We start from the raw sequence: 16,016 nt of genomic DNA on the forward strand, positions 1-16,016 counted from the left end.
CCTACTTCAGGAACAGGTTTCTTTGACCCTTACCTATCTAGATGCTTCTGTGCATTTCTCACAACTCATTTTCTCATTCCTTGCAATTCCACCTTCCTGTTCACTTTTTACTGTAGGAAAGTTTCCTGTAGAAGCAGTCTTCTAAGCAATCTTGACAGAGTGCCTCAGCCCTCTGGGCCCAATTGATTCTGGTTTAAAGGTTTATGCTTTGTGTTTTTTTTCCCTCTCACTAAAATGTTGGAGATGGTCGAACCAAACAAAACAGCTTTTCCGCTAGGTTGCACCATGCTTGCCTCACAGCCAACTTGAATCAGGCCTTGTAGTTTTCAACTCACGGGAATGACATTTTAAAAGTTTCTCTTATTGGTGCATTGCAATTGAGTGAATTCTGAATTTAAAAAAGCAAAAATGCACCTGCAAGAATCACAATTAAGGTAAAGAGAGATATCTCATTAAATGCTTCTATTAAGCTATGCTAACAAACAGATCCTACTTTACTTTGTGGTTCCTCGCTCTAGGTGAAACCACTGGAAAAGTGATAAGTGGCAGTGTACGGGGGTATTTATGTGGAATGCTTAAAGAAATGGATACGGTTAATATTTAATGAATTCGTGTTACTATAATGTTACCATAAAATTAGCTAAGCTGATAGGAATATTTTAGAATGAATCTTCTTTTATAATGGTCAATTAATTCAACAGTATGCTTTATTTTAAAAGCCTAGAAGTATTTTAAACTATATTATATACATACTCCCAATCTAGCTGACTGCTGTTGCTCATTTATTTTCTACTTCGTATTTTCTTTTCTACTAAAGCAGGATGGTGGGCTGGAGATGTGGTTCAGTGGTCCAGTGCCCCTGGGTTCAATCCCTGGTACCAATAAATAAATACATAAATAAAAGTAGAATGGTATTTCCATTCACTGTAAAATATTTTTAAAGAGACTTTTGGAAGAATTAATAAAGCATTTAGCAGAAAAAGAAGCAGAAATATTATTTAGTTTCAGAGCAAACCCCTGGCAGTTTTGGATGTTACTAGTGTTTCTGATTTAAGCATTTTTCAGGAACATACAGTTCAACCTTTCTCAGCTGTTCTGGCTTCTAGAAGGATGAAATGTTTATCTCAGGCTATCTTAGGATCCCAGGCTGAACAGGTAAGTAGCTGTTTATCAGAGAAAAACAAAAGAGCACTTCTCTAGGTTGGTACTAAGATCTGAATTTTGGCTGCTAGATACTGGGGGTTATGCCATTTCATTTTACCACAAAATGAAGATAATATTGTATTGTTTTCATAGGCGAACTGTCTCACATGAGAAAATGGATGTATAAATATAATGAAAAACAAGTAGTTTAAGAAGTATTACTTTATCGTTGGTATTATTTATTTCAAATGCCACCATGATTACTGTTTTTTGATGATTATGGGATTGGCATGTGTCCAATACTTTGATAGGTCCTTATGAAAATATTTTATAAGCAAAGATTTATTTTGAGGGTTGATGTATACTGACCTAAGCTAATTTTGGCATGCGGTGAGTGACAGGTTGTTTTTATAAATATTGGTAGTGTCCTGTAGTTATATGCAAGTTGAACCTTTATATCTGCTCTCCTACAAATTTGCCAGAAGTGCCACTTTCTGCTCTTGGCCTTCCAACTTGTACCTTATGTGAAAGATTCCTTGAAAGGTGGACTATACCCAGAAAGGTGATGTTCTGACCACAGGATTCAAGAATAATGGAGCTGTAGGCCTCAATTACTTCAGAAATGTTCTTACATCCCCTTGGTAGATTATGGGACTTGTACAAATCTGCATAATCACTTAGCTATTTTGAGCACTGTGCATTTTTCCAGTGGAAAAATATTTCTAATATCCCTTATGCTTAGTTGATAACTCCTTTCATGTAGATTTCAATTATGATATCTGAAGTGCCAAGTAATCACCTCTCATTGTTGCCTCCTAATTAGGATATTTCTAAGATACAGAGTTTTTGTGCACATTCACACATCACATGGCTATACTAATGTATTTAATGTAAATTTAATGCAGACTACATAATGAGTACCATTTTTTTCATTATATGGAAATGTACTGCATTCTATTCTAACTACTATTACCAAGGTCTCATATGTTTTTCTTTTTTTAAAAAAAGTAGCTTAGAAAAAAGACATAAACAGTGTTCATTTTAATACATATTTATTGAGTACTATATGGCAAGCACTATGCTAGGTCCTGGGGTGATAAAGACTAAGCATGTGGGTGTGGTGGCACATGCCTGTAATCCCAGTGACTTGGGAGGCTGAGGCAGGAGGATCATGAGTTTGAAGCCAACTTCAGCAATTTAGCAAGGCCCTAAGCAAGTTAGCAAGACCGTGTCTCTAAATAAAATATACAAAAGGGCTGGGGATGTGACTCAGTATTAAGCTCCCCAAGTTCAATCCCAGGTACCAAAACAAAAACCAAAGAAACAAACAAAAATGAACTAGACATGACTTAAGTTCTTACAACTTAATAAGGAAGGAAGTGTTAAACTGTTAAGTACCAAAAATACAATGAAAGTCGGGCGTGGTAGGGCATGCCTATAATCCCAGTGACTAGAGAGGCTGAGGCAGGAGGATTGAGAGTTCAAAGCCAGCCTCAGCAATTTAGCAAGACCCTAAGTAACTCAGTGAGACCCTGTCTCTAAATAAAATATAAAATAGGGCTGGGGATGTGGCTCAGTGGTTGAGTATCCCTGAGTTTAATCCACGGTACACCCCCTAGAACAAAAACAATTAAAATTAAAATAGAATATTATAAGATCTTTTAAAATATCATAAGACATTATTGAGAAAAACCTATGGAAGAAGGTAGAAATGATATATCTTATAAATTAGAACTGCAAATACTGAGCATCATAATTTCTTTCCCTTAACACGTTTTTACTTTAAAGATGAAGATAAAAAGCAAAAACATTCAGACTGAGAAAATAACTTTATGTGCCATGGGTGGTTTGGCTGACTAAAACTATAAAGTATTTTAACAGCTGAATGTCATAAGAATTAAAGGCCCTTCTATTGAGTCAATAAGTCAATACTTTGCTCCTGTTACCCTGAGAAAACCAGCTTACTACATGGACAATTCAAGATATAGTCATATTTTTCAGTAAATAGTGAGGATAATAACCCTGGAAAAGAGACAAGTTTAGGGCTTAATTTTTTTCTGATTTTTTCACTGTACTGTATTGTAAACGTAAATGGAAAAATCACCATAGACTTCTATTATACTAGGAAAATACCCTTAAAGGCAGTTTTTGGTTGTATTGAGTAAATTCTGTTTGTGGTAAGACATGATTTCTTAACCTATTCAATGCTTTTTTAATTGAAATTTTCCCTTGACATTATTTAGTACATAATCTCAATGCTTTTCATTACAGTTTTAGAACTCCATAATTTTTATTTACATCTTTATATATTACATACTATATTAAGTATACATAACTTTAATGTTTTTACTTTAATTATTGAAATGTAATATTGGACATGAGAAGTTTACTGATTAGCAGAAAGCCATTAGATAATGTCTATTCATTTTAGTTTTCTATAAGATGATGAATAAATGAATACTGCAATCGTTAACAAAAGAAACTATATTCAAGTTATTCTTTAGGTCTTCAGTTTAATTATTAAAATGCATTTTCATGCACTTTGGTTCATTTGACCTTCCAAGATTCTTGCAAACAATATTGAAATCAGGAAAATGCATTATGACAATAAAAGCTAAGCTAGCAATTATATCATGATTGATTCTGAACATTTCTTACTATTTTTTCTGTTAACCAATATTTTAAACTCACATCAGAATAAGAATGCATTGAAAATTGTCATAGAAATTGAAATATTTAGAATACAAATCCATGTATAGATGAACATAGCGACAAGAACATCTCTCTCTCTCTCTTTCTCTGTCTCTCTCTCTCTCTCATATCACTATTTGGTATCTTTCCCTGATATTTAAGATGACATCACTGTAATGTTGACATCAAGAATCTCATTGTCTCTCTAATTTTTTAGGGGGGTGCATACTGGGGATTGAACTCAGGGGCACTTGACCACTGAGCCACATCCCCAGTCCTATTTTGTATTTTATTTAGAGACAGGGTCTCACTGAGTTGCTTAGGGCCTCGCTAAGTTGCTGAGGCTGGCTATGAACTCTCAATCCTCCTGCCTCAGCCTCCCGAGCTGCTGGGATTACAGGCATGTGCCACTGCACCCTGCTCATTGTCTCTATATTTTGGCAAATGATCATTCAGCTTACTCAATGACTCAAAGACCCTCCATAAGCCCTTTTTCTTTTATATCCCTTGATGTATTTTACAATATTTATTGAATGCCAACCATGTACCTGGCAGTATGCCAGGTGTTGGAGTTAGAATAGTTAACAAAGCAGGTACGGCTTCTTCCACCATGAGTTTATGTTCTAATGAAATCCTCAATTTCTCAGACACAGAGACAGATGATGAACACAAACAAATTATGTATATGTATTTTATTTTTAGTTGCTTGACAAAGATGTGACAGATACGTGGATATATAGATATAGATGTGAATAGGTTCATACAACAAAGGTATGTTGACTCACATCTGTTCTATTGTCTGATTTTTTTTCTCTGTAACCACAGAATTGGTGATCAAAATCATTGAGTAGGATACAAATGCTGCTAACTACTTCCATTTTCTAAAAAAAATACCTCTTTTTAAACACCAGTTGGGGTTCACATTCATAATTGGAGAATTTTCTAAGAGGCTTTATACCATCTCTACCTCTAGGAGTCAATCAGAAATGAGAAAAATTGTGAGTGGGGAGGGAGTTGTGCAGGGTTTTAATAAAAGAAGAGTCTTTCTCTTCCTTGGTCTTCTCTGTGTATGCCATGTAAAGGGAGAATCCCTGAAGATGATTTGGAGATTGGACATGACTTTGAAGAAGGAAACAGGACCCAGCAATTCGGGAGGTTGAGACAGGAGGATCACAAGTTCAAGACCAGCCTCAGCAACTTAGCAAGACCCTCTTTCTGAATAAAAGCCAAAAAGGGCTGGGGATGTAGCTCAATGACAAAGCACCCCTGGGTTAAATCTCCAGTATGAAAACAAACAAACAAAAATCAAAAAAGAAGAAAACAGGAGCATCACTCTCTTTGATTGAGATGCTTGTGGAAAGCAGCAGACTCACCTGGGGTTCTCCTGAGAAAGAAGCAAGAAGACAGATTTCTTGAAATTGCTTTATAGTTCTTCCTTGAAGTTTGGGAACCCATAGAAATACAGAGATGGCATCCATTTCTGGTCTAGAGATTTCTGGAAGCAGGAGTCCTTTTAAAGTAACTCATGCCAGCAATGCCTGAAGGGGCCATGGTTTAACGAGCCAAGAGCAGGAAAACCAGTGAGGACTCCATCCCGGTTCTCTGTGACTTTCAGAGGCAATGAAGTAAGGATGCCCATAGCTTCCACAGCTCCTCACGAAAGTGTATGGAGATTAGAGGACCAAAGTCACTCCCAGAACATACATTTATATGATATATGTATTTATATAAAAATATTTATACACATATTTATGTATAATTTATTCACATATAAATTTATACATACATAAATTCTTATTTATGCTTTAAGCAGGGAAAATATTACTTTTACTATTTTGTAGATCAAGAAAGTAAAACTTAGAATGAAATTGACCAAATTATGTTATGGGTAAGAACAAATATGGATAAATGAAACCCACTATTATGTATAATTATAATGCACCAATATAAAAGACACTGAAATGTATAAAAGTTAAATCATATCACTAATAAGTGGCATATTGATATTGGAGCTCATGTCTTCCAATGCCAATTATTGTCTCTTCTCGATATACCACAGTATCTCAGGAGTCTAGAAAAGTTTCCTCCCCAACGTCCTGCAAATTCTAGTTTACAACTTAAATCTTCTAGAAAGTATTGCCTAATAATCCCACTTGACCTCAGATCATGTGTTTTCCACTTATCTTCTGTGCTTCTGTTTCCTGTGATAATGATGGCCGATCTAAATCTACCATGTAGCCAAGTTTTCTAGGCATTACGAATGCACTGATTCACTTAGAGCTCACAGCAACCTCTTGAGGTAGAACTTATTGCAGTTCCCATGTTACCGATGAGAACACTGAGAAATAGATCGTGTGATTTGTCCAGTATTTGAGTACTTGTAAGTTAGGAAACCAAGTTGTGAATGCAGACAATCTGGCGCTGGAGGACCTGCATTCCTAACCATTCCATTTTATACTACTTGCGAATTATTTCACTTCACTTTGTTTTTGATTAAATAATGCTTTATAAGTCTTATTCGATCTTTTTTTCATGTCTCACTCTTAATGCACAGGCTACAACCCTGGTCTTTGTACTACATAAGCAGGATTTGGTACTGCACGTAACAAGTGATTGGAAAGGAAATGGTAGCTTCTTGAGCACAGAGACTACAGGAATCTTCTCCAGAGTAGATAAAAAGTCTGAATAAACTCCTCTTTCCTTTTCTTTCTTTCTTTTTTTTTTTTTTTAACCCCACATGTCAGGGATCATTTCAAAATACCATGGTGTTGTATATACTAAATTTGCTTCCCCTGATTGATGTTGAAATTATTCTTCAGGAATGAGAATGGTTTTGACCTGATGAGTAATAACCATTTCATCCACTGCCCCTGGTCATCAAAAAAGAAAAAAAAATTCTGATTGACAACTTATTTGCAGAAGTGAGTGTGACATTTTGTGTGTGACTAGGGACTACTAGAAAGCAAATGAGTTCACAGAAGACTTAAACCCAATTAGCCTTTCCACTTCCAGTCTCTCCCCATGTTATACATACATGCTTGCCAGAGTTATATCTCATCTGCAAAGAGCTGATATTGCCATCCACCTGATTTAAAATATTCAGTGGCTCTCCTATGCTTATGACAGTGTTTTTCAAATTTAGTTTACATAGAAATAACCTTGAAAAACTGTATTTTCCAAGGCCAAAGAAATTGTGTATTTTACAAGCTCTCTGAGGGATTTTACATCTTTCCAAGGTTGAAAAACGCTGGCCTTTTGGGATTGAGTACATGCTCTTGATATTTGCATTCAAGACCCGCCTTTCCATTGTTCTGCTCTGGCATTTCTAGCCTTATCTTCTAGTAAGACTACATTTCAATCATCTTTATAGTCCCCCAAACCCTAGTACTGACTTTGCACAGAGCAGGCAGCAGAATGGCTTATAAATTGACCTTGTTATTTCAGTGTTCTAGTCCACTAAGCTAAGTAGCCACCATGGTGTTGTAGGAAATTATATTGGTCTGTGTCCTTTGCTTACTCTGCTACTTCTCCCTTCTTCCCCCATCAAACTTGGTGTTGCCTGAAAAATGAAATTTCAAAGTGACATTCAGTTTTTCCTTCGTCATTGAGCTTCAGAGAATGGTCACAGCAGAGTGGAAATGTAGAAGGCAGAAATATTCCTCATGTGAGAGAATAGTAACCTCAAGGCATAACAGAAATCGTAATTCAACCACTTCCCTCATGGTTCCACATTAATAATTGCAGTTGTCAGGTCCAAAATACCAAGTCTCTGCTGTTTCAAGAAGGCTTCAATTTATCCCCATCCCCATTTCCTTCCTGGATTCAAAAGGAAAAATGTAGTGCTAGCTTTTACTTTTTCTTTAGTCCAAAAGAGTGCCAGTGTTCATAACCCATACCAAATGGTTTCATTATTCTTATTCATCTGTCAGTCTGTTGATGTCTTATTGTCTCTTGCACCCTAGAAAACAATGCCATCATCTATAAGATCATTTAGCTGTGTCCTGCTCTTTGTGTGCTGCTAAAATTCTCTCTAGTGGAAATGGGGATTTTGCCAATATGAAAAACCATAATATTAAATCATTTGATGGGTCGACTTGACATTATGGGAAGATGAATGAGTTAAACAAATGAATGTGCTCATGTGTATTTGTGTGTGTGTGTGTGTGTGTGTGTGTGTTTATGTTTTCGGTGCATCTGTGTATACGGTGTGTGTGTGTGTTTGTGTGTACGCATGCACAAAGGGCCAGATATGCCAAAATATAGTCTGTGGTCCACATGTACTTTGGTGCAGTGGTGAATGATGCCAAGAGGAAGGATTTTTTCTTTCTCAATGGTTACATTTGATCACCAAATCATGTGTCTGAGGGCTCACCTTTTTTTTTTCTAATTCAACCATTAATTGAGTTCAGCTTTTTCTAATTTTTACAGAAAGCTATATAGACTAGCACAGTCTGTGAGAAAGTATATGTTCATGTATATATATCCATATGCAGGCACATTTGTGTGTGTATGTGAGTGAGAGACCAAGGTAGAGACAGACTGTAAGATCACGCATGTATAGACCCAGAGAGTTGGCATTCTGGATAGATAAGTAAGCTATACTTCTCGTGGACAGAACAAATGTTTTAAAAGGGTGGTAAGGAAATGCTTAACTGAAAAGATAACATTTAAACAAAAACAAGAAGGAGGTAAAGGAGTAAGCCATATGATATATGAAGGACAGTTTGGCACAGTGGAATTGAACCAAAAGCATTCCTGGCATATTCTAATAACAACAAGGAAGCCAATGTGGCTGGAGCTTAGAGAGAAAATGGAGGCTTCCAGAGAGGTAAAGCAGCAGCCTATTTTATGGGACCTTATAGCAAAGGCTTTGTATTTTACTCTGAGTGAGAACAGAAACCACTGGAGAACTTTGAGCAAATAAGTGGTATATTAAAGTTTACTTTTTATAAGATCACCATAGTTGCTATGTTGAGAACAGATTGTAGGGGCCAAGATGTAAGTACAAGGATTATTTAGAAAACAACTTTTATAATTTAGATGAAAGAATGCTGGTAGCTTGGACCAGGGCAATAGCAGTAGAAAGTCATAAAAGGGGTTGATTTTTAATATCTGTCTTGGATATACAAACCAAATGATTTGTTTGTGCATAGGATACAGGATATAAGGGAAAGAACATCATCCAGGATAACTCTAGGGTTTTAGGCCCAATAACTGAAAGTGTACAATTTCCATTTACTTATATGCTCTTCACTGATATGGGAAAGATAGTGGAAGAAGTAGGGATCTTGATGGGAAGATCAGGGATTCGATTTTGGACACTCTGGCTTGAGATGCTTATTGAATATCCTAGAGAAAATGTCAAGTTGACAGATTGACTTATGATTCCATTTCAGGAAAGATGTGTGGGCTGGAGATAAACTTTAAGAATAATTAGAAAATAAATAGCAATTCAAAACATTACACTAAATTTGATGAGATGACCAGGGAAGCAATTTGGAGGTAAAGAAGTCTGAGCAAGGTCTGAGTCTTGAAACACTATGATGTTAACAGGAAGGGAAGAAAAGGAATAATGAGAAAGTAGGAGTGTGGGACGTTTGTAGAAAGGATCAAATAAGGGTTTTACATTGATGGAAGTGTTTAACTATATCAAATGTTGAGGAAGGTAAGTAAGTTGCAGTGGACAAGTGCATTTAACAGTGTAAAGATATTGGCAATCCAAGCAAGAGTAGTTTGAGGGTAGTGTGAATATGAACCCTTGATTTAAATGAGTTCAAGAAAATAGGAACATAAGAATTTCCAATGCACCTTCAAAGAAGTTTTGCTCTAAACGGAAGGAAAAATGAACAGTAGCTTGAGGATGTCTATGAGATAAAAGGAAGTTTTTTCTTTGTAATGAGTGAAATATGATATGCATGCGAATTATCAATTTTTATTTATAAATAATTATACTGAGGACAACTCAAATACCACCACCTAAGTAAAAAAATAGATCATAAACCGGACATGGTGGCACATGCCTATAATTCCAGCAACTGTTATCTTGACCTGCTCCATCATTTCCTTAATATTCATTATATTTCTGTTACAACAGTTGTATCCCTAAATACCAGTTGTTTAGTTTCACCAGATTTTGACATTTAGTCAAGTGCAGTCACATTGTATGCATTGGTATTTTGTTTCTTTCCTCAATATCATTTTTTGTATTGTAATTTTTAATTGTACTTGGTTTGCTTTTACTACTCTATGACATCCTATTGTCTGATGATACCATAATTTTGATATGTATTATTTTAGTCAGCTTTTTCACCACTGTGATCAAAAGACCTGACATGAACAATTAGAGGAGGAAAAGTTCATTTGGGAGCTCACGATTTCAGAGGTCTCAGTTCATAGATGGCTGACTTCATTTCTTGGGGCCTGAGATGAGGCAGAACATCATGGCAGAAATGTGTGGTGGAGGAAAGTGGTTCAGGACATGAGGATGAGGAAGCAGAGAGAGAGCGCTCTGTTCAACAAGGACAAAATATATACCCCAAAGGTACATCCCAAGGACTCACCTCCTCCAGGCACGCCCTACCTGCCTAGTTACCATTCACTTAATCCCTGTCAAGGGATTAACGCACTGTTTGGGTTAAGACTCCCATAACCCAATCATTTCATGTCTAAACCTTCCTGCATTGTCTCACACATGAGCTTTTAGGGGACACCTCACAGCCAGACCATAACATATATCCTGCGTTGGTGGATGTTTGGATTTTTCTGGTTTATTCCCTGCACTACATTCCTGTGGCCAGCATCAGATTTCATTTAGAGTTGTGGTCGGCAGTACCCTCCCTTTCTAGAACAGAAGCCAGCCAACTGAATCAGTGCTCACAGTCATTCTGGATTTTTGTTTTCTCTTTTGTGTTAGTCCTATTTCCAAATCTCAGTTGATTGCTTGGCTTGCTAGCAGGGCAGTCTAGAAGAGCATAGGTGCTACTGTTTAATAATGCAAAGTTTATGTGTTCTCCCTCTTTTCCTGAATCATTCTTCCTCCTTCCTCAACTGTACTTTCTGAGATCACCTCCCAAATAAACCACCTGAGCTCAAATTGTGGTCTCAATCTCTGCTTTAAGAGAAATAAAAACAAAGACAAGGTCTTCATGAATAATGCAACAGTGAACACTCTCTTTTTATGGTACTGTGGATCAAACCCAGGGCCTCATACATTCCAGGTAAGTGCTTAAACACTGAGCCACATCCCCCCACAACCATGAATGCTCTTATACATACCCCTTGGGGTGTATGTGCACAGCCATAGAGCTCCCCAAACATTTTCTGTGGAGTGCTAGATAATAAATATTTTAGTTTCATCTGTCCACAAACAATCCATCACATATTTACTTATTATCATACTATTTTTCATAAGCATATAAAAAGACAGAAACTTTTCTTAGCTCATGGGGCAAATTGACTCAAGGCACATAGTTAGTCAATACCTATTAGAAGGTATATTCTTTTGAATATAATCACTAGATCAAAGGGTACACATGGGTGCAGCTTACTTATACTGCGAGACTTTTTTCTGAAAGGATTTTACACTCTTAGTAGCAGGGTGTAAGACATCCAATTATACCATAACCCTGCTCACATTTGTATTTGACAGAATTTTAAATTTTATCACTTCTCTTGGGAGTGTGGTAGTATCACCATGAGGTTTTATTTTGAATTTTCTTCAGGACTAATCAGGTTGAGAAATTTTTCAGATGTTTAATGACTAATTGGTTTTTTATGTTCAAATAGTACCTGTTCAAGCCTTTTTTTCTGATTTTCTTTTGATTATCTGTTCTATTGGAGTTCTTTACATATTTTGGATATGGATCCTTCCATCCCTTCATACTTGCTTCAAGTTTCTCCTTTTAATTCCTGTCTCACACTTTCACTCTTTTGATGGTGCCTTTTCAATGAGCAAAATTTCTTAATTTTATTGAGAAATTATCAATCCTTTTGTGATTAGTGAAGTTTGGGGTTTATTTAAGAAGTTGTTCACTATCTTAAAGTCACAAAGATATTCTGTGTTCTCTTCTAGAGCTGTATCTTTTTTCCCCTTATTACAGGAAAGTGTAAAAATCTAACAGGAGCTATTTTTGTGTATAATGTGAGGTAAAGAGTTAATTGCCATTTTATTTCCATTTGGATATCAACTATTCTAAGTAGCATTTGTTTAAAAGATTATCCTTGCCACACTAGTTAGAACAACCACAGCTGTGTTCTAACTTAAGTATCTGCATTATATGTGAATCTGAACCTGAGATCTATTCTGTTCCATTGTCTTTTCGATAATCTTGTACAAACAACAATTTGCACAACAATTTTTTAATCAGATATCAGTTCCCTCAAACACAAAGAAAACTATGATTTTCATGATGATTGCACTGGGACTATGGATTACATTTGGAGAAACATTAGTTTTAGAATGTTGAACCTTCACATGTAAGGATATATACATTTCTTGATTTATTTAAGGCTTCTTTATTGTCTTTCAATAAGTTTTTCAGATTTCCATGAAATTTATTGCTTGACTTTGAGAATGTTATTACTATGGTAGATTTTTGTCTATAAAACATTTGGGTTTACATTTTTTTCTTTTTCCAGTTTTATTGAGGTATGGTTGACAAATACAAATTATATGTGTTTACAGTCTACAATATGATGCTTTGATGTGTGTATACATTGTGAAGTGTTACCAAACTCAAGCTGACATATCCATCACCTCACCCAGTTGTCCCTTTGTGTGCGTGTGTATGTGAATGTTGAGAACGCATTGAGATATATTCTGTTAGCAAATATCAAGTACGTGTAATTAATAATAGTCACTATGCTGTATCTTCACTCTTCAGAACTTATTAATCACATAAGTGAAAGTTTGCATCCCTTTTTTCCCATTCCCCCATCCCTGGTAAACACCATGCTAACTTTTGTTTCTATGAGTTGAACTCTTTAAAAAAAACAAACAAAAAAAAAGATTCCACATATAAGTGAGATCATGTAGTATTAGTCTTTATGTGTTGGCTTACTTTTCTTAGCATAATGTCCTCCAGGCTCATTTATATTGTGGCAAATGAAAAAACTTCCTTTTTAAGGTTGACTAATACTCTTCAGTGCCTGTGTGTGTTTGTTGCTCTTTTCAAGATAGATGGGAGGAATAAGTTTTGAAGTTTTATTGCACACAAGGGTGACTATAGTTAATAGTGTTATATTGTATATTGCAAAATATAAGATTTAGTTTGAGGTGATGGACGTGCTAAGTACTCAGATTTCACCATTGTGCAATGTATATATTTATGGAAAGACCACAATATACACCATAAATATGTGTAATTATGTGTTAATTAAAAACAAAATAAAGATAAACCAGTTTAGATTATTTGGAGTTCCTTGCATTTTCCATATGTATTTAAGGGTAGGTTATCAATTTCTTCAAAAAAGGCACCCAGAGTTGGATAATAATTGACTATAGATTAATTTAGGGAGTAATTTTTAAAATATTTTTTGTCTTAGATAGACACAATACCTAATTTTATTTGTTTGCTTGTTTGTTTATTTATTTATTATTTTTATGTGGAACTGAGTATCAAACCCAGTGCCTCATATGTGTTAAGCAAGCACTCTACCACTGAGCTACAATCCCAGACCCTGAAGGAATAATTTTATCCTAACAATATTATGTCTTCCAATCCAAGAACATGAAATATTTTTCCTTTTATATAGGTCTTTTTACATTTTCTGCAATGAGATTTTATAGATTTTAGCATTTTAGTCTTGCACTTTTCTGTTAAATTTACTAAGAATTTTATTTTTTTTGATGTAATATTACATGTAATTATTTCTTAACTTTATTCTTAACATTATTAGAGTATAAAATACAATTGAGTCTTGTATATTGATGTGTATATAAACTTGCTGACCTTTTTTATTAGCTCTAGGAGTCTTGTGGGTTTGGAGAATTTTCTGTATGTAAGATCATGCCATGTATAAATATAATTTTACTTCTTCCTTTCCAATCTGACTGTTATTATTTAGTTTTCTTGCCTAACTGCTCTTTCCAGAGCCTCAAGTACAGTATTGAATAGTGGAGATATTCCTAATCTTAGAAAACATTCTTGTTTTCACCTTTAAATATGATATTAGATGGGCATTATTTACAGATGTCCTTTATCAGGTAGAATTATCCCTATTTGTTGAATTCCTTAAAAGTGAGTTCTTTTTATTTATTTATTTATTTATTAACTTATGAGCTTCGTCTTGGTGTTATTTATATATTTATTGAGGTGCTGGGGATAAAACCCAGGGCAGTTTCCCACTGAGCCACATATCCAACCCTAAAAATGATTTTTTTTTTTTGTTTTTTTTGGGGGTATCAAGGATTGAACCTAGCACCACTTAACCACTGAGCCACATCCCCAGCCCTTTTTTATATTTTATTTAGAGTTTCACTGAGTTGTTTAGGGCCTTGCTAAGTTGCTGGGGCTGGCTTTGAACTTGCAGTCCTCCTGCCTCAGCCTCCAGAGCCACTAGGATTACAGGCATGCACCACTGTGCCTAGCTAAAAGTGAATTCTTAAAAGTGAATTTCATCAAATGCTTTTTTGAAATCTATTAAAATAACTATGTATTATGATATGTTACAGTGATTGATTTTTTATGTCTAAGCAATCCTGCATTCCTGGGATAAATCCTACTTGGTTAAGTTGCATAATACTTTTTATATAATGCCAGATTTGGTAGAATTTTGATGAAGATTTCCATTTCTATATTCATAATTCACGTTGCTTAGTAGTTTTACATTCTTGTGATAACTTTGTCAGGTTTTATTATTGGACTAATGCTGGCATCATAGAATGAATTGGGAAGCATTTCATGTTCCTGTCTCTGAATTCAGAATTTGAGGATTGGTATTTATTTTCCTAATGACTGCCTAGAGATTAGTTAATATCCTAATTTCTAGCAAGTGTATTCCTAACGATTTTAAAGTTTTGTCTAGTAATGCAATGTATGGGTTTCCTCATGGCTAGTTTATAATGACAATTTTTCCTGCACGTATGAGTTATACTCTCCAGTTTCTTTGCACGTCTCATAATTTCTTATTGCAAACTAGATATTTTGTATAATATACTATGGCTACCCTGGAAATCAGATTTTTCTTTCCTCCCCAGGGTTTGTTGTTGTCACAGTAATTTGTTTAGTTAGTTTTCTGAACTAAGTTTGTAAATTCCGCCTTTTGTGATGGGCTGACGGATCTGGCTCCATGAGAACGTTATAGGCCAGACTCTAAGGGAAATGACTAAACAGACTCCATTTTGCTCTGAGACTCCATGTTATGTAGGAAATAAGCTTCTCCCATGGGAACACCCTGCCCCTGTGCCCATTATCAGTTACTTGGTGTGACATGTTTAATAATATACAATGGCAACTCCTATGTAGTAAAGAATTGCTCTCTTTTGATTCCTATTGCTCTTAACCAATGTACCATGTGAACAGTGATTGTGTGGATGTTAGTAACCATTCTTTAGTTTGTACCTAGGTAAGGGTCATTTTGACCCACTTCCCCCTCTGTCAATGATCTCATGATGTTAGTTTGTAATTTCGAATCATAGCAACAGACACTTATGATTGATGTGATTTTTGGTATAAGAACCCCTACAATCCTGTGGTCAGGGCTGTTCTCCCAATAGCCATTTTTGGGGCATTGTGTGAGACAGTCAGCTGGCCAGCTTAAAAAAGACTCTCAAATTTGAACTTCTCAGTGGTGATCGGTCTGTTCTTAAGTTGTGCCCCATAACACTTTGTCATGTCTCTCAGTGTTTTCCTAGGGGCTCTGTGTTCATGTGGAGACATTCCTTCAACACTCAGCCAGGTTGTTTCCAACTTTGCCTTACCCTGTACTAACTGCTTTTGTAGAGTCATTTCCATTTATGTCATCCTTTCCTTTTTTAACATATTATTGTTTGAAGTCTTGGTCTGGGTCCTTCATTTTGCATGTGTCATATCATATCACATTTTTCTTCATGATATCTTTTTTAAAATAGGGAATAATGCTGTCATAATGATAGAGCTAAATCTCAGCTATGTCTTTAAAGTGACTGAGACAGGTCATGAGTCCAAACATGACTTAAGAACCCTATATGAATTTCTTAAATA

Source organism: Sciurus vulgaris, assembly GCF_902686455.1.
Source record: "Sciurus vulgaris genome assembly, chromosome: X".
Taxonomy (NCBI): domain Eukaryota; kingdom Metazoa; phylum Chordata; class Mammalia; order Rodentia; family Sciuridae; genus Sciurus; species Sciurus vulgaris.